Source organism: Staurois parvus, unplaced genomic scaffold (genome assembly GCF_062004578.1).
Source record: "Staurois parvus isolate SC_StPar_1 unplaced genomic scaffold, SC_StPar_1.0 ptg000874l, whole genome shotgun sequence".
In the NCBI taxonomy this organism is placed as follows: Eukaryota; Metazoa; Chordata; class Amphibia; order Anura; family Ranidae; genus Staurois; species Staurois parvus.
The window spans coordinates 653,435-676,932 of record NW_028318670.1 but is presented as its reverse complement, the minus strand read 5'-3'; the positions used below and the strand labels follow the sequence as shown (position 1 = coordinate 676,932).

At 41.7% G+C, this 23,498-nt stretch overlaps 1 pseudogene across 1 annotated transcript; it reads right to left on the bottom strand.

Moving 5' to 3' along the window:
• Nucleotides 1–15,042: 15,042 nt before the first annotated feature.
• On the bottom strand, nt 15,043–23,427 carry LOC149443132 (uncharacterized; annotated as a pseudogene). Its single transcript, XR_016306693.1, has 7 exons — nt 23,330–23,427; nt 23,057–23,257; nt 22,844–22,976; nt 22,359–22,530; nt 21,821–22,260; nt 21,750–21,762; nt 15,043–16,592 (listed from the first exon to the last, which is right to left on the bottom strand). The product of XR_016306693.1 is annotated as an uncharacterized LOC149443132 (transcript).
• Nucleotides 23,428–23,498: the final 71 nt, after the last annotated feature.

The window sequence follows — 23,498 nt, the reverse complement described above, 5'->3', positions numbered from 1 at the left end:
CACAACATGCAAGCTGTAAATCGTCTGCAAAGTCGCACCCTATTGTCTGCTATTAGAGTAACCACATGGGTGCGTTTCAAACACTGATTTCTATAGTAGTACATGTACTACTTTAGTGGCAATTTGCATAGAGATCTGTGTCAGATGTCTTGAAAATTGCATTGAAATGGTCAACTTTACTGGAAGTCGCATGATTTGTAAATCAGCTTTGCCCAGAGTGTAATATTTGGTGATGTTTGATTTCTGGAGTGTTTTGCCAATTGATGGGAAATTCACTATACTAGTCAAATCGATTTGTCATTTTCAGTATTGCATACAAGATGTGGTCATGTGACTGTCTTACCTCATGCGAGAATCTGGAGGGAATTGTGACCATAATAGCAATAAAGGTTCCAATTGGGGTTCCCTTTTACATCCCTGCTCAATGTTCTGTTGTATGCTGCACACGTACATTTCACTGTATATATCTTTCTGATTTGTGGGGCCTGTATACCAAGGGTTAATGCAGGTAGGAAGCGGATTCATCAGGTGAAAACACTTTCACTGACCAAATTAAGGTCAGTGGTGGGTGTGGCTTCATTGGGTGTGGGGCCTTGTTTGGCGTGCTCCAAATACAACCTAGCTTATATAAAGACGTGCAGTAGGGAGTGATTTGGCCTGTTACTAGGCCGGGTGGTTTGTGACTAATGCAGGCCATAGATGGGGAGAAAAACGGCAGATTTTTCTTTTAAAAAACGAAAATTCGGTCGTTCAAGCGGCCGACGTTGCCATCAATGGTAAAAAAAATCGGCCGATTTTCATCCCTTCTACAGCCAGCAAAAAGTGTCCCTGAAGAGAGCTCTGCTATTTCTGACAGTTCCTTGACATTTACAGCGGTTGAAACATTGTATCTATTTATTTCCATTTAGGATACAGATGTTTTTATTCGGAAACAAATAGATACAATGTTTCAACCGCTGTAAATGTCAAGGAACTGTCAGAGAACTGTCAGAAATAGCGGAGCTCTCTGCAGAGACACTTTTTGCTGGACTGGAATTATTCTTATTTTCATCCTACTTCTTCTTCTTCTTCTTCATCCTCATCCTCTTCTTCTTCTTCTTCTTCATCCTCATCCTCTTCTTCATCCTCATCTTCTTCTTCTTCATCCTCATCCTCTTCATCCTCTTCTTCTTCATCCTCATCCTCTTCTTCTTCTTTTTCATCCTCATCCTCTTCTTCATCCTCATCCTCTTCTTCTTCATCATCCTCTTCTTCTTCTTCTTCTTCATCCTCATCCTCTTCTTCTTCATCCTCTTCTTCTTCCTCTTCTTCTTCATCCTCATCCTCTTCTTCTTCATCCTCATCCTCATCCTCTTCTTCTTCTTCTTCTTCCTCATCCTCATCCTCTTCTTCTTCTTCTTCCTCATCCTCTTCTTCTTCATCCTCCTCCTCCTCCTCTTCTTCTTCTTCATCCTCATCCTCTTCTTCATCCTCATCCTCTTCTTCATCCTCATCCTCTTCTTCTTCATCCTCTTCTTCTTCATCCTCTTCTTCTTCATCCTCTTCCTCTTTTTTTTCTTCTTTTTGTCTTCCTCTTGCAGGTCACTGCTCATGCGCAGTTTTTTTATCGGTAAAAAATCGGCCGATTCGCCCACTAATTGCCGCGAAAATCGGCCGATCGGCAAAATCGGCCGATTTTTTTCCAACTTTACCGAAAAAAAAAAACGGCCAAAATACCGAAAATCGGCCGACCAAATCGCCCACTAACGATCCGAAAATCGGCCGATTTTATTTTCGGCCGAAAAATGGGCCGATTTTCGACCCATCTATGGCCTGCATAAGTCCTTGCTTGTAGGGGTTTGGGGGAAGAAGAGATTTTGTGCTGAATTGCCCCAGACACCACTCAGGCTGTGTTTGGAAGTGGGCTGGAAATGTTTGCATATTTTTGGCCTTGTAAAGTGTTTGTGTGTTATTGCACAATGATTGTGTTTTTTCTCTTTGCATTGAAAGCCTCACACATGTCAATCGTTTTGTTTAAAATCTGCTCTTGTTTTAATTTTGCTTGCTTATTTAGACTCCAATGCATTTTTCTGACAAACCTGCTGACAAATGTATGTGTAGGGGATTTGTAGAGGTGGGAGGGTTTTTTTTCACATGTCTTGTTTTCTTGATATTTTGATCTGTAGACTTTTTTTGTAAATGGATCTTTATACTAAGTGATTGTGTAAGTAAATCTTATGTGCACGAAAATGTTACTTGATTCATCTTCCCCTTTGTTTCCTGCTATAACCTGAGCACACACAGTTCATTAGAAGTATCTTTAGATTGTAAGCTCTTATGAGCAGGAGTGTTTTATTTTTGCCACATCAATCCCATTCTTTTTATGACTCACCAAGATATTGACTGTACCTACTTGTTCCTGCTGACCAAATAAATGAAGATATATTTGATCAATAAATGTTTGACCGATGTTTTTGTGTTTATTTTATGTTCAATATATGACCAACCTTAATAGTTACTTTGTATATATATATATATATATATATATATATATATAATCTGCTCAAATGTAGCTTATAAGAGCGTGAATATGCAAGTGTGTGCAAACTGGCTTTTTCAAAACCAAACAAAAAAGAAAAAAAAAAAACCCGCTTGAACCACAATATTATGTACCAATGAATACGTCATAATCACTGTGCAGCCAGCTACAGGTTTTCTACAATTCGATTTACAGTAATAAAATAGTCCACACTGTTGATTTTTGGCCTTTGGCAACAAATATATATTAGCCAAGGTTAAAAAATAAGTAAGAAACACACATTTGCGAAAGCTATCATAGCCGCGCATAGAAATGCGCGATCGTGTACAAAAATGTGCGATCGCAAACAAATAAGCGCCAAACAGGTGTCCCCCCATGGTGCACGAGCGGCTATCCTCCCGGAAGTCCGTCATCACGTGCGCGTGCACCCGGAAGTGGTTGTGGGGAGTGTAAGTGGATGAGAAGTGGTTGGAGGTTTTCTGTTATTTTAACTTTGGCTAACTTTATTGGCATTTGGACATGGCGAGAGCACAGTTCTCAACTGAGGAGATGATCCTTCTATGTAAAGTAAGTGTGGCCATTGCAAATATGTTAATAACATGTGAGGGACAGGTAATTGCAATTTTTTGGGTGGGGCCTAGCAGAATCTCACTTGGTGCACATGCTACTTATCTGTACATTAGCTCCTGGGTATTGATGGGTCAATGATATTAACCACTTGCCTACTGGGTACTCCTACCCCCTTCCTGTCCCGGCCAATTTTCGTCTTTCTGCACTGTTACCCTTTGAATGACAATTGTGCGGTCATGCCACATTGTACCCATCTTAAATTTATATAAGTTTTTTCAGACAAATAGAGCTTTCTTTGGGTGGTATTGACTTGCTGCTGTGTGTTTTACTTTTTGCTCGATAAACAACAAAATAGCTCATAATGAACAAAAGTCTGTTTATATTATAACATTTGGTAAACCGGTAATTTAGCAACACTGATGTGCGTTGATGAGGCAGCACTGGTGGGTGGCACTGCTGGCCACAGGTGGGCGGAGCTGTTGGGTGGCACTGGTGGGCACTGATCATCGGTGCTGACCCCTGCTCTGATAACTGCTGGTTCTCGGCAGTACTTTCCACACATTCTGACAGCGTGAGGAAAGTGCAGCCAAGACCCGGCAAATGCATTTCCCGGTGATCAGCGTGTCATTGGACATGGCTGATCACATGGTAAAAAGCCGCTGTGATTGGCCTTTTACGACATCACGTGATCAGCTGAGTCCTTAGGACACAGCAATCACAGAGAGCGCATTCTGCCAGGATGTCATATGATGCCCTCCCAGAGCTGCCTGGATGCAGTGTAGCGTTATTCGGCCATCTGCGGTCGCCAAATAGGTAACCAGCTAGGCCTTCATGGCCAATCTTTGAATATCTGGACATGTATACTGCGTATAATGCATTACATTCTACAATGTGTTGGTGTACATGGTATTACAGTGTGCAATGCGTTGCTGGATTCTGCATGACAGTGGACAGCGTATCACAATGTGCAATGCGTAGCTCCAGCCTGCATGACAGTGTACAGTGCATTACAGTCTACAATGTGTGGGTGTACACGGTATCACAGTGTGCAATGCGTTGCTCTATCCTGCATGACAGTGTACAGTGCATTACAGTCTACAATGTGTGGGTGTACACGGTATTACATTGTACAGTGTATTACAGTCTACAATCTGTGGGTGTACATGATATTACATTGTACAGTGTATTACAGTGTGCAATGCGTTGTACACTGCAGTGTGCACTAAAGCATTTTACACTCATGCACTGTACACACTAACGCATTTGACATTTCTAGTGTGCAATGCGTTAGTGTGCAATGTCTTGGACAGTACAATGCATTTGCAGTATTGGTGTATGTTTATTAAGCACAGATAATTCATCTGATTTTAGTTATCAAGGAGAAGTCTTCTCTGTCCCCGTTTATGAGGTGGAGGACAATTGTTTTCCGAAGAAGAGAGGAGACATTTTTTCAAGGAGATCTGTATAGATTTCCAGAGATATGTGTAGATGGTTGAGGGGCTGCATGTGATCTCCGGAGATAATTGTGATTAACGATCACCTGAGTTAAACCAGTGAATGAAAAGTGTAAAAAAACATGGATTGAAAATAATCTGCACTCACCACTGTGCTTTGTCAAGCCACATATTGGTACATTCTGGTGTCACACAGATGCGATGTGAAATTTGCAGTGTTTTCTGTGCAAGCGCTGCACCGCATCACAACCGCAACCCCTTCATGCCACCTGCTGCGGCTTTCTAGGTGAAGTTACCAACACACCAAAATTGGTACACAAAGCGTATTGCGATTTGCCAAATTGGATCGCATATTCACACCCATGTGCATACCCTGAAAAAGGGTCCTGCACATTTTTGGCCCGGATGCGGTGCAATTTGAGGTGTGCAAAATGTTTGTCTCTAATTGCAACGCACACAAATTGCATGTGATTTGCCCAGGAGTGCGGTGTTAGACCACAATGCATGTATGTGAAGCCAGAATAAAAGGATGTGGATTTTGTCTACTTTTATTTGCGCATATTAACATTATGTAAGTGCATTTTTCTTCTGTTTAACATGCTATAGAAATGGAACATGCATTTGGATGGAGTGTTTTTGTATGTGCATTTTGGAAGTATTCTAAACACACATTGACCCTAGGGCCACACCATATCTTAAGCCGCGTTTGTCAGAAATGCTGTACAGGACATTTAAAGCGGATTTACACTCCACCTATCAAAAAATAAGTCATCAGCTACAAAAACGGTAGCTGCTGACTTTTAAAAAGCAGCCACTTACCACAGAGCAGCCAAAATCATTCATTTAGCTGCTCCCATGCCAGCATTCCTTGGCCCCTCTCTCCTGTCCATTGCTCCCCGAACAAGCACCTTGTTTTGGTGTGATCCCAAGAACACTCCTTCATGAGCCACGTAGACCAGAGAGGCAAGCTTTTCAAGCACATCATGAAATCAGGATGGGGCTCCACTTCAAGTAAGCATTAGTGTGCCTGGGGGAGGGGGGGACCTTGGGCCTTTCAAAACACAGTAGATGCTCCAAGAATGTTTCCTTGAACTCTTGAAATGGTTAAAAAGGAAAGACACTCTAGATAGCCTGCACTGAGAATTGACTGTCATGATGACGTGTCAATGATTATTTGCTCTCATTTTTCAGGAGTGGTACTGCTTGCGGTTGAAGCTGGTAGAAATCCACCTTCACGTCCTCCACTCACCTTCACTTGTGGCCAGTGGATATTTTGTGGCCCCAGGCAAGAACTGGCATCGAGGACCTTCATAAAGACCCTGGCATGCCAGAGGTGGTTTGGAAGCAGCACAGCAATTTGACCATCCCTTTCCTCTAGGTTGGTTTTAGGGGTGCAGAATTGCTTCTCGTTCTTGAACGGACTGTCGCCGGATATCAGAGTCCCCATATTTTCAAGATATGTTTTAGTCATGTTGGCTTATTTTTATGTTGAGTCAATTAAAGACTATTTTTTGTTACCTTAAAAAAGTGTCAGATCCTCTTGATTGTATTCCCGAGACTTAAGATGGCCAGATAATATGCAATCTGAGGAAAAGTCAGTGCAATATCCTCCACAAGTAGCTAAAGTCTGTCATAGGAGGACCTACCAGAACAATGCATTCATTTGGAGTGGGCCAGGCCCATACAGTACATCATGGAGGCTTGCTATGAAGGAACATTCACGTTTGGATACTTGAGCTCATGTGGTTTGTTTCCAAATATTTCTGCCCATTGCAGCGTATTGACTATTGCAGCTCAATAAAGATCAGGCATACAGAAAAGTGTACCTTGTCCATAGAATAGCCACTAGGAGGTCCTATCTGGGCACACAGATCTGGCCTATGCATAATTGTGGAAAATGCCAATTCGGTCTGCTTTATAATATGAAGGGGTCAGTTCACGCTTGCTTCAGGGGAAACATTACAACAAATTTTGTTATTTTTCATAGGAAAACGTGGCCGATCCCTAGATGCATTGAGGTACATAGCAGAGGTTCAAGATACTCCATAGAAGAACTTATTGTTCTTCCTAACTATACAGGTGGCACAGACACAAGCATACACCCAGGGCCACTGTTAGATATCACGGGGCCCCATACAGCATACCTGACAGGCCCCCACCACCAGAGGAAATATCCAAATTATATATATGGTAACAATACACAACATTTTCTTCATGGACACAATCACAAACAAATTCCTGTTCAATCCAAATGATAAACCTGTACTGAGTTAATAAATCAAACGTTGTGTAATTGAGGGCTCATTCACATGGGTGCTGTGGCCTGTAGAGTGTGAATCAGTGTTTGGTTTTTGTGGCTGTCGCCATTAGCATGCAACCTATGTTACACTATGTGAATACTGCAGATCCTAATTTGACAAGCATATGGTTGCAGGTGTACAGCCCTGAACACACAGTGAGCATTCAGGGCCACTTCCCCACGCCTTCACACTTGTCAGATTAAAACCTGTGTTCATACAGCTGCTGTGTCCCCATAGTGTAACAGGTGGCTCTAGCCACATAAACAACCCACTCATTCATGCTGTACAGGCCAGAGGACCTGTGTGAATGTGGCATTTTGTGTTTGTTATATTTATTTTTTTCCAAAGCCCATTGAATTCAATGGGCTGCTTAACATGTGGAAACATGCCAAAATACTGCAGGCATGTTATTTTCCAAGTGTGTCGCACCTAACCGCACAGTAGTGTGGTGCCATGCGTTTTTGTGGCTGTTTTTAATAGACGTGTGTAGGTGCAATAACGTTTTCATCATGGTACCTGCGCACATCTACAGAGGGCATTGCATTTCTTTGCTGTGCTAGAAAATGTGTGTTCTTGCATGCGTTTCTGCACCACCAATGGTGTGAACAAGTCCTAAGGGCCGGTTCACACTATAGAAACAGTCTAGATGTGTTCCTGATGGGTTTTTTTCATGTCCTTTTGGCATGCATGTTTATTGTGTTCCAGTACATTTTGGATGCGTTTTGGACATGTTTACATTGCATTTTTGTATCCCTTCCACTTATTTTTTTCTATTTTCTTTGTATTCAATGTAGTTAGGGACATCCGCGTTTTAGTACATTCAAGGACGTTTCAATGTGTTCCAGTACAGTTCTGTGCAGAAACAATGCAGCGTGGTCAACTTTGTTTACAGCACCTGCAATGCACTGAAAATGCAAGCGCTGATGTGAACTATGACATTGACAACCACATAACCTTTCTGTGCGTTTGTGATGCTGAAAAAGCAACTGAAACACATGTAGTGTGAACTGGCCCTAAAGGTTATTAGAGGTCAGGGAACGGGACTGACCAGGAATTGTGAATTCAATCAGACTAGTGGTGATATACAATCAGCAATTGTATAATAATGTGAGATCTGAGCTGTAGCTGATAGAAAATGAGACACATTCACTTGATCAGTAAATAGTTAAAGAGTGGGGCGGTGATCCATAGATTTGCATATGGGACAGGTGATGATGGGGTGGGGGAGGGGGTCAAGTTGTATAAGGAGACAGATTTAAAAGAGAAAAAAGTTACAATGAAATATACACGGCATAAAACTTGCACATTTCCTAATTGGCAGAAGAACAGTACATAGGTAACATTCATCCACTTTCTAGTCATTAGGCAAAATCATAATTGATTGATCAATATTCCTGGCACTGACACAACCCAGAAAATTGATCTCCATTTTTTGGGATGTAGCCATGACTGGGATTAGAACCCATTACCCAAGTGCTGTAAGTTCTGAGCTCTAACCACTAAACCACTGTGGGAGACACAGTTTGAGCTACAATGTAGAATAATTACATTGTTTATAAATGATAGAGCGAGCGCTGGTCAAATGATATAGACTACTAAAATGGTATTACACAAGATAAATATAACCACGAACAGTAGTGCATGAACTTGTGAAAGGTCATCCACCCTTGTGACAGTGTACTACACTATTGAGCACCTTTCTGGCTCCTGTGGCTGACTTAATTCCTCCCCAGGACCATTTGGGCACCCACCCTGATGGATGGATTGAGCTGGATGACTAACCCATAGCTGCCAGCATACCGCTGCACCCCCAGATGTGTGATGTGTATAACCCATACACATTAATACTTTTGTTCTGGTGAGTGTAGACCAGTCCCAAGGGTGGTTTACCTTTCACGAGTTCATGCACTACTGTCCGTCACGGAGAGACCACACGTGCCATTCATAGGCACTCTCTGAGTTGGTACTCTCACACGAAGGACATTCCATTATTCAGGAATGATTCTATGAACTTACAGTATTTTAGCACCATTTACAATTTTACATCATTGTTGCAATTCTTTGCACTTTTTGGTTTTTACATGCGTTCATTATTGATCACATGCATTTATAGCGCTGCACTTGTCTTTAACATAGAATAGTTATGTGATTAAAGAGAATGAAGATATATAATTATATTGGGAAATTAGAAGTATATAAATTATTTGAGATATAAGTGTGAAAATGTTTAACATTTGAATACAGAATGTATGACATTCATTAGTAAATGCATTAGTTTCCTGATCATTTTGGAGAAACAGCAAAAAAAATAAATTAAAAAAAATAGAAAATTCTAATACAGGTGTACTATTTATTACATTCTAAAGATTCTCTTTTGCTATCAGAAAAACGCCAAAATTAATAAAGCCCGCGCTTGTGCGCCATCTAGCGAACATATCCGGTATTGCACCTAAAAATGTGCCAGACAGGATACCACATTTACTAATTGCAAAGTAGATGCTCGTTAATGAGCTTGCTAGACGCTGCTCAGACGACTGATTGATTGAACTGAGTCTGCCTGAATGGTCAGTCTCTGCTAGTAGACTCACATCTTAGTGAATCAAGGCCATGATGTCCACCCAGAACTGGCCAGCCGCAGTGCAGCCGTCATTCGGTGGTCAGCAAGTAGTTAACCCATCAGCAGGACCAGTATCTGCTCCTTTGTACAAGGAGGAACAGGATGAGCCCTGCCAGAGCCCTACAAAATGACCTTCAGTAGGCCACTGATGTGAATGTCTCTGACCAAGAAATGGGAAAAAACCTCCTGCGCTCAATCCTAATAAACTAAAATAGGCTGCTACACCTGCATCTTATTACCTAAAGTGGAAGACCAAAATAATGACAATAAATAAGTGTAGCACACTGTGAAAACAAACTGAATCTCAACATAAAAAATGTGACATAATGGTGGCATAAACAGTGAATCCAATTACTAAAAATAAATACTACAACAGTGCAACATCACACAATAAAATGTGCTTAAGGTGAAAAATAGCTAATAATAAGCCCCCTATTACGGGAGATAAATCAAGTGCTCAGTGTCAACACACTCTATAATGAAACATGAATAAACCACTGCAATAAGAAAATATATGAAATATATGCAACAAGTGAAAATGAACACGTAACTCAAAACTATATTATATATACCGAAACGTGCCACCAGTGTCCACAACAATGAATGCAAACATGCAGGTGACTCTTGTGCATTGGTAGGCTCTGGTGATGACTCCACACACAGCTAGATTGGCTCCTCACCTCCTTGCTGCGACCCTAAAAGGGCCTAAATGCCTTATGGATCACTCCCGGATCCCCCCTGGGTTGTAGCGTATCCTCAAGGAATATCCTAAATGGCTCTTATCCAGAGAAATCAGCTCCCACATAATCCACAAAGGGAAAAGTCTCCATAGTGTATTACCATTTATTAACGTAGTAATTAAAATAATATACACAGGGCACTCACGTTACTTCTTCTTGCAAACAGCATTAGAACCTCATGTATGGGTGTACTTGCATGGGTTCTTTAGGGAGTCCAAATATGGAGTCCGTGCTGGAAAATATGTCACCTAAGCGTTGCGTCACTGCTCACGTGACCTCCTCAGGGTCACAAAATGTCACATTTTTTATGTTGAGATTCAGTTTGTTTTCACAGTGCGCTACACTTATTTATTGTCATTAATGTCTCTGACCAATCAGAAACAGACTTCATGAGGGTGGCCTGAGGACCCGACGTCCTCTAGTGGGCCCTGTGCTCACTGCCCCGCACCATAGAGCTGGATTGGCATTGGCCATTGGCCATTGAACACCAGAATTGGCAGGTCCACCACTGGCACCCTGTGCTTTTCACAGATGAGAGCAGGTTCCCCCTGAACACATGTGACAGACGTGAAAGGGTCTGGAGAAGCCATGGAGAATGTTCTGCTGCCTGTAACATGGTTCAGCATGACCGTTATGGTGGTGGGTCAGTGATGGTCTGGGGAGGCATCTCCATGGAGGGACGCACAGACCTCTACAGGCTAGACAATGGCACCCTGACTGCCATTAGGTATGAGGATGAAATCCTTGGACCCATTGTCAGACCCTACGCTGGTGCAGTGGGTCCTGGGTTCCTCCTGGTGCGGGGGGTCCTGGGTTCCTGCTAGTGCAGTGGGTCCAGGGTTCCTCTTGGTGTGGTGGGTCCTGGGTTCCTCCTGGTGTGGTGGGTCCTGGGTTCCTCCTGGTGCAGTGGGTCCTGGGTTCCTCCTGGTACACGACAATTCCCGACCTCCCTCATGTGGTGAGAGTATGCAGGCAGTTCCTGAAGAATGAAGGAACTGATACCATTGAATGGCCCCACGCTCGCCTGACCTAAATCCAATAGAACCCCTCTGGGATGTCATATTTTGGTCCATCTGACGCCTCCAGGTTGCACCTCAGACTGTCCAGGAGCTCAGAGATGCTTGTCCAGATCTGGGAGGAAATCCCCCAGGATACCATCCGTGGTCTCATTAGGAGCCTCCCCCGACGTTGTCAGGCATGCATACAAGCATGTGGGGGCCACACAGACTACTGAGGACCATTCTGAGTTGCTGCAATGACATTTCACCAACATGGACTCGCCTGCTGCATCATTTCTTCACTTTGATTTTTGGGGTGTTTTTGAATTCAGTCCTCTGTAGGTCGATCATTTTCATTTCCATCAAACGATGGGGTGTCCTTACGTTTCTCACCCATCCCCCGTCCATGTCAGTATAGAGATCCAGCAGGAGATTCCTCCCCATTGAGATCTGATGGGTTTTCAGAGTCTTCCTCTCATTTTTCTGAGCCGTTTCCATACATCAGAGGCTTCAAAATACTAAATTGGTTCTCATATCTGACAAGCATCAACATAAAGTATACAATTCTTAAAATAATCGTTCATAATATTTCAAAGAACACGTCCGATAAAAAAGGGAGATATACATCGTATAACTCAATGCGTTTCGTATATATTATCTTCACATCCTCAGGTGTAGATGCCTTCCACATATTGTCTGTAAACTACAAAATGGCGAAAATAAATTCTTTTTATATACGTGTAGCACTACCCCCTTAGGATTCGCCAAGTCCTGGGTCCCCCTATGGATCTGCACAACCAGGCAACTCACATTTTTCTCCACACTCCAGAGACAGTCCTCGAGCTTGTTCTTGTGATTCCACTAAGGGGTATTGAACTAGGATGGGGTTGAGTAGTGTATGAGATGCCCAGGGAACTGCGAATATCTCCTTAGCAACCATGTACAGGTCCATAGACAAACTCTCTTCTTGAAGAACTCTCCAGCCCTTCTGGTGCACCACCCCAGACCCCAGATGAATTCTTCTGTCCACCCAGCTGCCTGAGGGAATCCCTGGAATAATGAAAGGTCTGAGGGCTACAAACCCTGAAATTGTGAAAGGTCTGAGGGATAAACCCTACGATGAAAGATCTGAGGGATAAAACCCTGGAATGATGAAATGTCTAAAGGATATGAACCCTGGAATGGTAAAAGGGACCCACTGTAAATCAACAGTCCCAGATGGGGGCTAGCCAGTTTTCTCACCGTCCCCTTATCTGGCCCAGGGGGTGAAGGATCACTTACTCAGTCCTCTCCCGTGATCTTGATGGCTGCCTTAAGGTCTGACGCTGGGCTGGCTCATTCCCTGCTTCCCAGGCTGTCCTCTCTCAGGAGATGGTTGAGGCTGAAAGATCCTCCTTCCCAGTACCTGCCTGCAGGTAGGCCCTTCCCTGGGCCCCCTCCCAGGCTCCAGTATCCACTTCATCCCCCACCCGACACTACTCCCCTGCTGTTCAGGTTCTCTCATATTCAAAGACTATTCTGGCCCCATGCCAAGCCACTTACTTGGGGATTGGTCAAGATCCCATAAGAATGCAGATCAGACTCCTCACCCCCACCCACTGCCTTTTGGAAACGTCTCAAGTTTCTAGAGCAGGAACTGACCTGCAGAGCCCTCAGCCCTGGCATAAAGAGAACCTGGTTGACTCATCCCATGCTGACTCACACCAGGCTGCCATCCAGCCTTTAGCTGAAAACCTGTCTAGCTCCCCCTAGCTAACTAGAGGGGCACTACATGCGCTGTTATATAATACTCCCCTACAATAAAGAGGAGGTCACTGCAATTTCAGCTGTTGTCGGTGGGTAATAAAATAATACAACCCAGCTTGATAATTGGTATAAAAACATCGGTGTAACGCCCCAAATGAGAGCTGCCGCAGGGTGTCTGGCCCTGTGCCAAAAATAAAAATAACTGTTGTTTATTTATCACCTTATAAAATACCTTTATTTAGATAGTAGGTTCAAAACTGTGCAAAAAAAAAAAATGTTCTGTGTCTCGGTGTAACGATGACACATCTAAATGTTTCTCATAGGTGACGCTTCAAAAGCCTTTAGAGGTAATATTGGCCCAGACTGCAGTGGTCAAGTGGATGCCATATAGGACCCAGGATGCAAAGTGCAGTGTTCAGGAGTATTTCATATACAGCCCAGAGTGCACTACACTGACCATTGATATAAGAGGGTCCTTCTCTCATCGGTCACCAATGTAAGGGACCACCACACTGACCAATGAAATAAGGGGTCCTTCTCCTATCGGTCATCAATGTAAGAGACCACTACACTGACCACTGATATAGGGAGTCCTTCTCCCATCGGTCACCAATGTAAGGGACCACTACACTGACCACTGATATAAGGGGGTCCTTCTCCCATCGGTCACCAATGTAAGGGACCACTACACTGACCACTGATATAAGGGGGTCCTTCTCCCATCGGTCATCAATGTAAGGGACCACCACACTGACCAATGATATAAGGGGATCCTTCTCCCATTGGTCAGCAATGCAAGGGACATCTTTGGATACCCAATTTTGCCGTCATCGCACTGACACTCACTATTTATTGTTCATTCATTACATATTTTATTAGAATTTTACTTTGGACAAGATTGCAGTCATAGAATCAGGAGCTAGTAAAGGCAGAAATCCGATTGGTCGGGAAGATCCCTTGTCTGGAATGTGGAGGCGGAGCCATTATTGATTGACATACAATATACAACGTGTTCCATTGTTATAACAAAGTGTGGTAGGAAAGATCCTGACATAGACAATGGGGGGAGGGGACATTGGTATGACATGGCTTGAGTGCTTTGGATTGTCATGTCATACACCTGGTGAGAGACCACCGGAACAAGGGCTGGGGAAGGCAAACTGGAAGCCTAGGGGAGCACTCAAGACATGTCAAACCAATGGAGGGAAGCTGGTCATCATGAGAACATGTTTCAGGGACTTGCCCCTTCCTCAGATCATGAGGAAGGGTCAAGGCTTCTATCCTTTGGTATGACATGGTTATGGTGCTCCCCTAGGCTTCCAGTTTGCCTTCACCAGCCCTTGTTCGGGTGGTCACTTAGCAGGTGTATGACATGGCCGTTACTGGAATCACTAAGAGGGCATGTCCTCCGGAAGTCACATGTCCCAGATCTTGTGGTCTCTGGTGAGAGATCGCCCGAACAAGGGTTGGTGAGGGCAAACTGGAAGCCTAGGGGAGCACCATAACCATGTCACACCAAAGGAGAGAAGCCTTGACCCTTCCTCATGATCTGAGAAAGGGGCAAGTCCCTAAAACATGTTCTCATGATGACCGGCTTCTCTCTTGGTTTGACATGGTTTGAGTGCTCCCCTAGGCTTCCAGTTTGCCCTCACCAGCCCTTGTTTGGGAGGTCTCTCACCAGGTGTATGACATGACAATCCAGAGCACTCTAGCCATGTCATACCAATGGAGAAAAGCCGGTCATCATGAGAACATGTTTCAAGGACTGGCCCCTTCCTCAGATCATGAGGAAGGGTCAAGGCTTCTCTCCTTTGGTTTGGCATGGTTATGATGCTCCCCTAGGCTTCCAGTTTGCCCTCAGCAGCCCTTGTTCAGGTGATCTCTCACCAGAGACCACCAGATCTGGGACATGTGACTTCCGGAGGACACGCCATCTTAGTGATTCCAGCGGCTGCCACCCACTGTTCTGTCCCCACATGAAGGCGAATGAAGGTATAACTGATAATGGCTGTGTAACTTCCTACCTTCGTATCCAAGCAGTGGAGCAGACCAGACCAGCAGATGCTCAGGTTAGATGGATCCAAAAGTATACACGGGAATGAAATCAGCGTGGGTTTATTTGGTCCAAATACAGCGACAAACAGTGATACAATACTGTAATGTAGTAGAGGTATTGATGCTGTCCTGTGATATCTTTCCTGAGGCTAACTGCTGGTCAAAAACTGATGCCTTCACAAGCCCAGGGTATTGAATGTCCTGTCACACAGCTATAAGCACATAAAAATGGCTGCAGGAAGTGACCAGAACCAAGGCTTGCCTAAAACCACGCCCAGCATAGAAAAAACTTACTAGCTATAACAGGAGCATGCAGCATGCAAATTCTGGCCAGCAGATGGCAGCAACAGATCAAGACATAGAAACAAACGTGGTGAAATAAGAATTGGTGATACAATGCACAGTTAAATAACAAATATGAAGGGAACAGCACATCCACACACCCTTCCCACTGTCCTGAGGCTCCTGGGCTGAGCAACCTACTGTTGGGTCCAGGATCATGTGTCCTCCTCCAGCTTCTTGGAATGTGTTCCTCCTCCCCGCTGGCTTGGTGACATGTCAGTCTGGGCACTCCTACATGTCATGCTTTCTAACACAACATTAAAGTGAATTTCAGCTCTTCCTGGGATTGTGACTCTATTGACTTCCACGGGGTTGGGAGCGCTCCTTTGTTTGTCGGGTTTTTTTCCCCCCACGAGAGCTGGGATGTCCAGAAATATTCATATAGAAGACATTTCCCGCACTCAAGACTCTAATACACCTTGAGGATTGTGTGGGACCCCTGCTGAGCAGGAAGGCAGGACTTCAGTGAGGAACATTTCCCTCACTCAGGACAGGAACGTGGCTTCTCCCCCGTGTGAGATCTCCAATGTCTGTAAAGATAGGACTTCCTTGAAAAACATTTCCCACACTCAGGACAGAAATATGGCCTCTCGAACATGTGAGATCTCTGATGTTCAGAAAGATTGGGCTTAGTTGAAAAACATTTCCCGCACTCAGGACAGGAATACGGCTTCTATTCTGTGTGAGATCTCTGATGTCTGCAAAGACTGGACTTATCTGAAAAACATTTCCCGCACTCAGGACAGGAATACGGCTTCTTCCCCGTGTGAGATCTCTGATGTCTGTAAAGATGGGGCTTCTGTGAAAAACATTTCCCACACTCAGGACAGAAATACGGCTTTTGTCCTGTGTGAGATCTCTGATATCTGCAAAGACTGGACTTCACTGAAAAACATTTCCCGCACTCAGAACAGGAATACGGCTTCTCCCGTGTGACATCTCTGATGTCTGTAAAGATGGCACTTCTGTGAAAAACATTTCCCGCACTCAGGACATGAATATAATTTTTCCCCCATGTGAGACATCTGACGTTTGATAATATCTGATTTATGTCCAAAACGTTTCCTGCACTCAGCACAGGAATATGGCTTTTCCCCTGTGTGAGACCTTTGATGTGTGGCAAGTTGTGATTTCAGTGAAAAATATTTCCCACATTCAGCACAGGAATACGGCTTCTCACCTGTGTGAGTCCTCTGATGAGTATAAAGATTGGACTTCCCTGAAAAACATTTCCCGCACTCAGCACAGGAATATGAATATTATTAATAAATCACTCTACCCAAAATATCCCGTGTCAGCACACTTCACCCCTACCCTTAGAGGTGTACACAATATACAAATAATATGCTTAGTGATAATAATAAATAATATTCTTATTCCCCAAATAATAACAAACATAAAGTCCTGTATCCAAAAATCCAAAAATTTATAAAATCAAAGTCCCCTTCAAACAAAAATTAAGTCCAAAAAAATTGTCCAAGAATAGTGATAAATTCTTCAAAGTTTTGTGTAAGCTTGATTTACCTCAAAAAAACAAAAATAGAAACCACATAGTGCATTATCCTTAATATATTAATATCATTTAACTCAACCAGTGATAATTCACCAAAAGTGAAACAAAAACGTGTAAACAGCAAACGTGTGCCAATACACTATGTATAGTGAAAAGCTGTGTAGGTGAATCACTCTTTAAAGTGTTTATAACACACACATAAATCACGTCTACTGCAGTAAGGAGTGAATACCCTTACCAATGTGTTTATCATTTAAGGCTTTAGATAAACATCCCCAAGTAGGCTGTATGATGGGACGAGTAAACGAGTATTATTCTGCCAGTATCCTCACTTTCACCTCCTCATAATTCAATGTGGATCCATCCACACTATTTCCTCAGACCAATTTCATCATAACCGCCATCCCGATAACGATATATATATACACACATAAAGAGATATATAGTGTAATACCGCCACACATTCGAATCACAAATTTTATTGGTGCTGCTTACAATATAAAATCTTTCTCATCGCATGTTTTAAAAGTGTGAAAACCTGCATGCCGTACGTCCAGGAGAGTCCAAACCGCTGCAAACAGTCTTACTTCCACTCTCTAAAATGGCCGCCGCTCCACTTCCGGTTTCTCGTTTGCGTCTGACGTCACTCCCCACTGACGCGTTTCGTCATTGGACGTAATCATAAAGGGTGTGGTTGTCAGACAAGGACGCTTCTTTATACTCCTCCTCTCATCATGGTGAAGCCGCGATCTCCATTTTTAGAAAGGGCACCGCTCTACCTTTGACGGAGACTTAAAGCTACATCATATACTAACATAAATAACAAATAATGCCGGCACGGAATCCGTCTTCAGGAATAGCAATGAACAAAAACCGCGGATCTCAGCCCACCATGAATATAAACTTATATAAGCTACAACCCTCCAATATGATCATACAACAATAAAATACCTACATGATATATAAATGATGTGCAATTACTACTTATAACACTTCATATCTATAAAGGTAGCCGAATTATCTTGGATATAATTAAAATTAAAATTATTAAAATACATCTATTATATACTCCAAAATAAATATGTGTGGAGCTAACCCCAACATATTTCATATAATATATACACATATAAATAGAACACCAACCCTTAATAATATAAATTGAACATCAATACCCTAAAAATGAGAGCCACACTCTATATATTTCTCATATATTGCCCTCTCCTATTCAATATGTACTCCTTAAAATAAATAAAACTATTAAATAATCCCTTAACATAATATATCCTAGTACCCTCATATGGGGTCCACAATAGTCTATTGATATTATTTATCTCACATATATAATTATACTGTATCATTAACATATATATGATTCAGGATATAACATCCTCAATCATAAATAGTATGAAAAGGTTTATCATAAATACATAAAATTATTTAAAATATATTTAAATTAGCCATATTCTAAAATTAAACATTTATATTATTTTATAAAACTTTCTCCTATATCCATTCTTAATGGATCTACCCATAATATTCTGCATATATCCATCTTTTATATTATAATAAACTTTTGTTTGCAGCATAAAACTACAACTTTTAAGTTAAAAATTGGAAACAAAGCAATTTAAATCTAAATCTACATTTAAACCTCCTGGTTTCATTGTTCTCAATTCATAAATCCAGTAGGTTTCATTCTTGGATATGGTTTTGATTTTATCACCCCCCCTCCAATGCGCCTCTATTCTATCGATTCCACAGAATTTTAAACCACTAGGGTCACAGTTATGATGGTCTCTGAAGTGCCTCGATAGACAATGGTCTTTTTTCCCTTTTAAAATATTTGTAACATGTTCACTTAGTCTTTTTTGTAAGGGTCTTGAGGTCCTCCCCACGTACTGTAACTTACACGGGCATTCCAGTAAATATGTTACAAAGGGGGTGGTGCAAGTGATAAAATTCTTCATATTATATATCATTCCAGTTTTGTTAGATGTAAAATTAGAAATCACTCTCATTTTCGTATTCGTTATTGTGCATATTCTACATTTTCTACAGGGGTAAAAACCCTTAAAATCAAACATATGTTCCTTCTTTTTCTTTGGAAGAGAGATAACACTTTTAACTATAACATCTCTCAAATTCTTAGTCCTTCTATAAATGAACGAGGGCTTTTTTGGGATTAATGGACCTAAAATAGTATCTTTACTTAATATTGACCAATGTTTAAAAACAATTTTTTCAATGTCTTTATATTGGTTATTATAACCAGAAATAAACGCATATTCTATCTTTTTCCCATTACCAGGATTCTTTTTAGATGGAACTTTTACAACCTTCTTATCTCCTAGATAGCTTTTGCTCACTTCATACCTAATCCTTTCTAGTACCTCGGGGTCATACCCCTTCTCAATGAATCTTTTTTTAATGATATCTGTTTGCTCAACATATTCCTTCAATCTAGTACAGTTTCTAAAAATTCTTCGAAACTGTCCTTTGGGTATCCCATTGATCCAGGAAGGATGGTGACAGCTATTGGTAGGTATATATCCGTTCCTGTCTGTTTTTTTAAAATAAGTTTTAGTAAAAATAACTTTATCCTCAATAAAAATATTAAGATCTAGAAAGTTTACAGAGCACCTATCCATACTAAAGGTAAAACCTAAACCATGCTCATTTTTTTCCAGAACAGAGATAAAAGTCTTTAGAGATTCCATTGGTCCATCCCAAATTACAAGAATATCATCGATATACCTTTTCCACATAATTAATCCCTCCCATTTTCTATTAAAAATAACCTTCTCCTCCCATCTACTTAGAAATACATTTGCTAGACTGGGCGCAAATTTTGCGCCCATTGCTACCCCTTTCTTCTGCACATAAAATTGTCCACCATACCAAAAGTAGTTTTTTCCCATGCAAAACTCTAGTAGAGACACAATAAAATTCCTTTGTTTCCTACATAGGTCAGTAAAATTCCTTAAACCCCATTTAACTGCTTTAATACCATCTTCATGCTTGATACTGGTATACAAAGAATTAACATCTATTGTAACCAGAATGGTGTTATCAGAGACTTTCCTATACTCCACCAAATCTATAACATCCTGTCCATCCTTCAAATACGATGGCATTATTTTGACTATGGGCTGCAAATAGAAATCAATATACTCCCCAGTTCTCGCATGTATGGAGTCAATACCGTTTATATTCGGTCTTCCAGGGGGATTAATTAAACTTTTGTGTATCTTAGGTAGATAATATATTATAGGCATTTTACAATGGGAAGGAATTAAATATCTTGCTTCTTTATCATTCAAAATTCCTTCCTTTTGCGCTGTGTTAACTAATACTTGGAGTAATTTTTTGTATTTAGTCACTGGGTTACTCTTGATTTTCATATATGTGTCTGAATCATTTAGAATATTTTCCATAACGTGTTCATAAGCCGATCTATCCAGAATCACCACCCCTCCACCCTTATCGGCTGGTCTGATCACCACATTATTTGCCTTCTTTAGAGAATTTAAACCCTCCTGAAATTCGATACTCTCTTTAACTTTCTTGATTTCTATATCTCTTAATTCTTCAGTTACCATCTGTTTAAAAACTTCAACAAAATGATTTTTATTATTGATTGGGTTAAAAACCGAATTGTTCCTCAATCCGCTATGTACATATTGATTTACAATATCTGGACTAGATCTAACAGCAGAAGATCCTTGTCCAGGTAACGATAAAAAATATTTTTTGATGTTCAATTTCCTAATATATCTATTCAAATTAATGTACGTCTCAAACTTGTTCAAACTTCTTTTAGGGGCAAATTTTAATCCTTTGTCTAAAACCTGAGTCTGGTTATATGTTAAAGGGATGGAGCTGAGGTTATAAATACCTTCCCCTACGCATCTTTCCTTTTTCTCTTGTTGTCTGTATTTGGTTCCATCGCTTGAGTTACCTTGTTTTCTCCCGGATTTCCTTGCTCTTCCCCTCTTGGTTGGGGTGGCCTTTCCTGTTCTCCCCTGTATTGATTTTGGTAATAATAAGGTGGGTCCCTCAACATCCCTCGACCCCATCCTTGTTGATAATATGGGTTTCTCGGTGGGGGTCCTGGTGGTCTTCCCCTGAAATTCCTCTGAAAAAAATTATTATTGTTCCTGTATCCTCTAGGGCTTCCATTGAAGCCCCTAGGATTATGCCACCCTTCTAGAGGCTGGAAACTATTATACACTGGAACATTGTAATTATTTTTAAACGGACTACCATAACAGTCCTCATCCCTTCTCCATGAAGATTTTTGTTGGGTTGTTTGTATATGTCTAGCATTCTCTTTCTTCTTGCTTACCACTTTTTTTGTAAGTGCACCAGTAGACTGTATACTCCCTTTTAAAGGAGAATTATTAGGTGTGGTATTATTAGATTGGCATTGATTAGCAATGACACTCTGCCATTTGTAAATGTTATTGGTCTGGTAATCTCCCATATCTCTCATATATTTTCTATGTTTTTTCTTTTTTATTTCCATATCCTTTTTATTTAGTTGATCCTGCAATTTTTTATTTGCATCATCAAATTCCTTTTTCCCTTTGAATACTTCTATTTTACTCTGTAATTCTAATAGCCTTGATTCTACTGTGATTAACTTTCTCCTTTTCCTATCCAGTAGCATACCCACTAATTGTCTTTCACAAGTGTGGAAAAACTTCTTCCATTCCAAATTGGAATCCTCATCCATCAACCCATCATTAGGGCCTAAATCCCATCTCAGCCTTCTAGGGATAATGTCATCTGTAAGATATTTTTCCAAAGTGACAATATCCCACCATATAATAAGAATATTATTTATTATTATCACTAAGCATATTATTTGTATAGCACAGGAATATGGTCTCTCACCTGTGTTAGTCCTCTGATGAGAATAAAAATCAAACTTATCTGAAAAACATTTCCCGCACTCAGGACAGGAATACAGCTTCTCCCGTGTGCAATCTCTGATGTTTGTAAAGATTGGACTTCACTGAAAAACATTTCCCGCACTCGGGCCAGGAATGTGGCTTCTCACCTGCTTGAGTTCTTTTATGCACTTTAAGATGAGATTTAAAACGGAAACATTTCCCACACTCAGGACAGGAATACGGTTTCTCTCCTGTGTGAGATCTTTTATGCAGAATAAGACCGGATTTATAACGGAAACCCTTCCCGCACTCAGTACAGGAGAACCTCTTCCCTGTTGGAAGGCTGGCCCGGTCCCGCACAGTCTGAGGGTCCTCAGGTGGTGCCGGATGGACATTGGAGGGAGCTGGGTTTTCTCCTGGACTATACTGTGTGATGTCCTCATCTTCTACTTTCCAGTCTGGAGACAAAGTGAGACAATCCTCGGAGGTTTTCCTCATCTCCCGGCCATGGACTTAAATACAAAGACAAAGAGGATTACTAGACAGGAGCCCCACCAGAGGTCAGAGAGTGAGGATGTGGGGAGGGGACCAAGAGGAAGACTGGACTCACCCTGAAGACCACCATCATTTGGCTATTGGCTCCTCCACCATCCTGAAGACCACCATCATTGGGGTATTGGCTCCTCCCCCATTATCACTTTCCGGTTGGAGGATGTGATCACATTATTATCACCATGTAACAGTCTGTGCTTCAATCACATCATCTGATATAAAATGTCCAGCTGGTAGGAAATGGGGGGAACAGAGGAGAAGACTTATTGGGGTTTATTTACTAAAGCTGGAGAGTCCAAAATCAGACTCCCTTCTGCATAGAAACCAATCAGCTTCTAACCTCAGCTTGTTCAATGAAGCTTTGGCAATGAAACCTGGAAGCTGATTGGTTTCTATGCAGAAGTGAGTCTGATTTTGGACTCTCCAGCTTTAGTAAATAAACCCCATTATGTGTATATATAGCAGTGGGGGGAGCAGAAATCAGGAGTATGTAATGTACAACATGGAGTATATAGTGCTCTTTCCAATAAAGTCTCCTCTTACCCGGTGATGTGAGGGGCGGCTGATTGTCCATCATGACATCCTTGTAGAGGTCCTTGTGTCTCTTAGAAAGGATCATACCTCCATACTCATCCTCTTCTTTAACAACAATATTATAATCTCTGAGGTTTTCACTCTACATATATAATAAAATGTACATTATAACAAGAAAGCTTGAGGAACAATCACTGATAGTTGTGATTTGTACACATCTACCTGATGGTGAGGGATGGTGTGACCTTCCTGTGTGGAATCCCAGGAATACAGAGGACGGGGAGATCTCTCTGGTAGGTTCCTGGTATTAGGTGGCTCCATCATATCCTTGCATCCTTCTGAAAACTCCTCCATCACTCCATACTCCTCATCCTCATTGTCCTCTTCTTTAACAACAATATTGTAATCCCCCAGGATTCCACTCTGGATATATAATAGGAAATTCATTATAACATGCTTTCATATAAATCACAACTATTAATGATTGTTCCTCACCTAACTGATGATGGTGAGGGATGGTGTGACCTTCCTGTGTGGAATCCTGGGAATACAGAGGACGGGGACATCTCTCTGGTGGGTTCCCATGACTGGATCCATCTGTAGGAAACACAAACACTGACTGAATCCATTGTTTCTATGTGTTTATCAGATGATGGGGGATCTA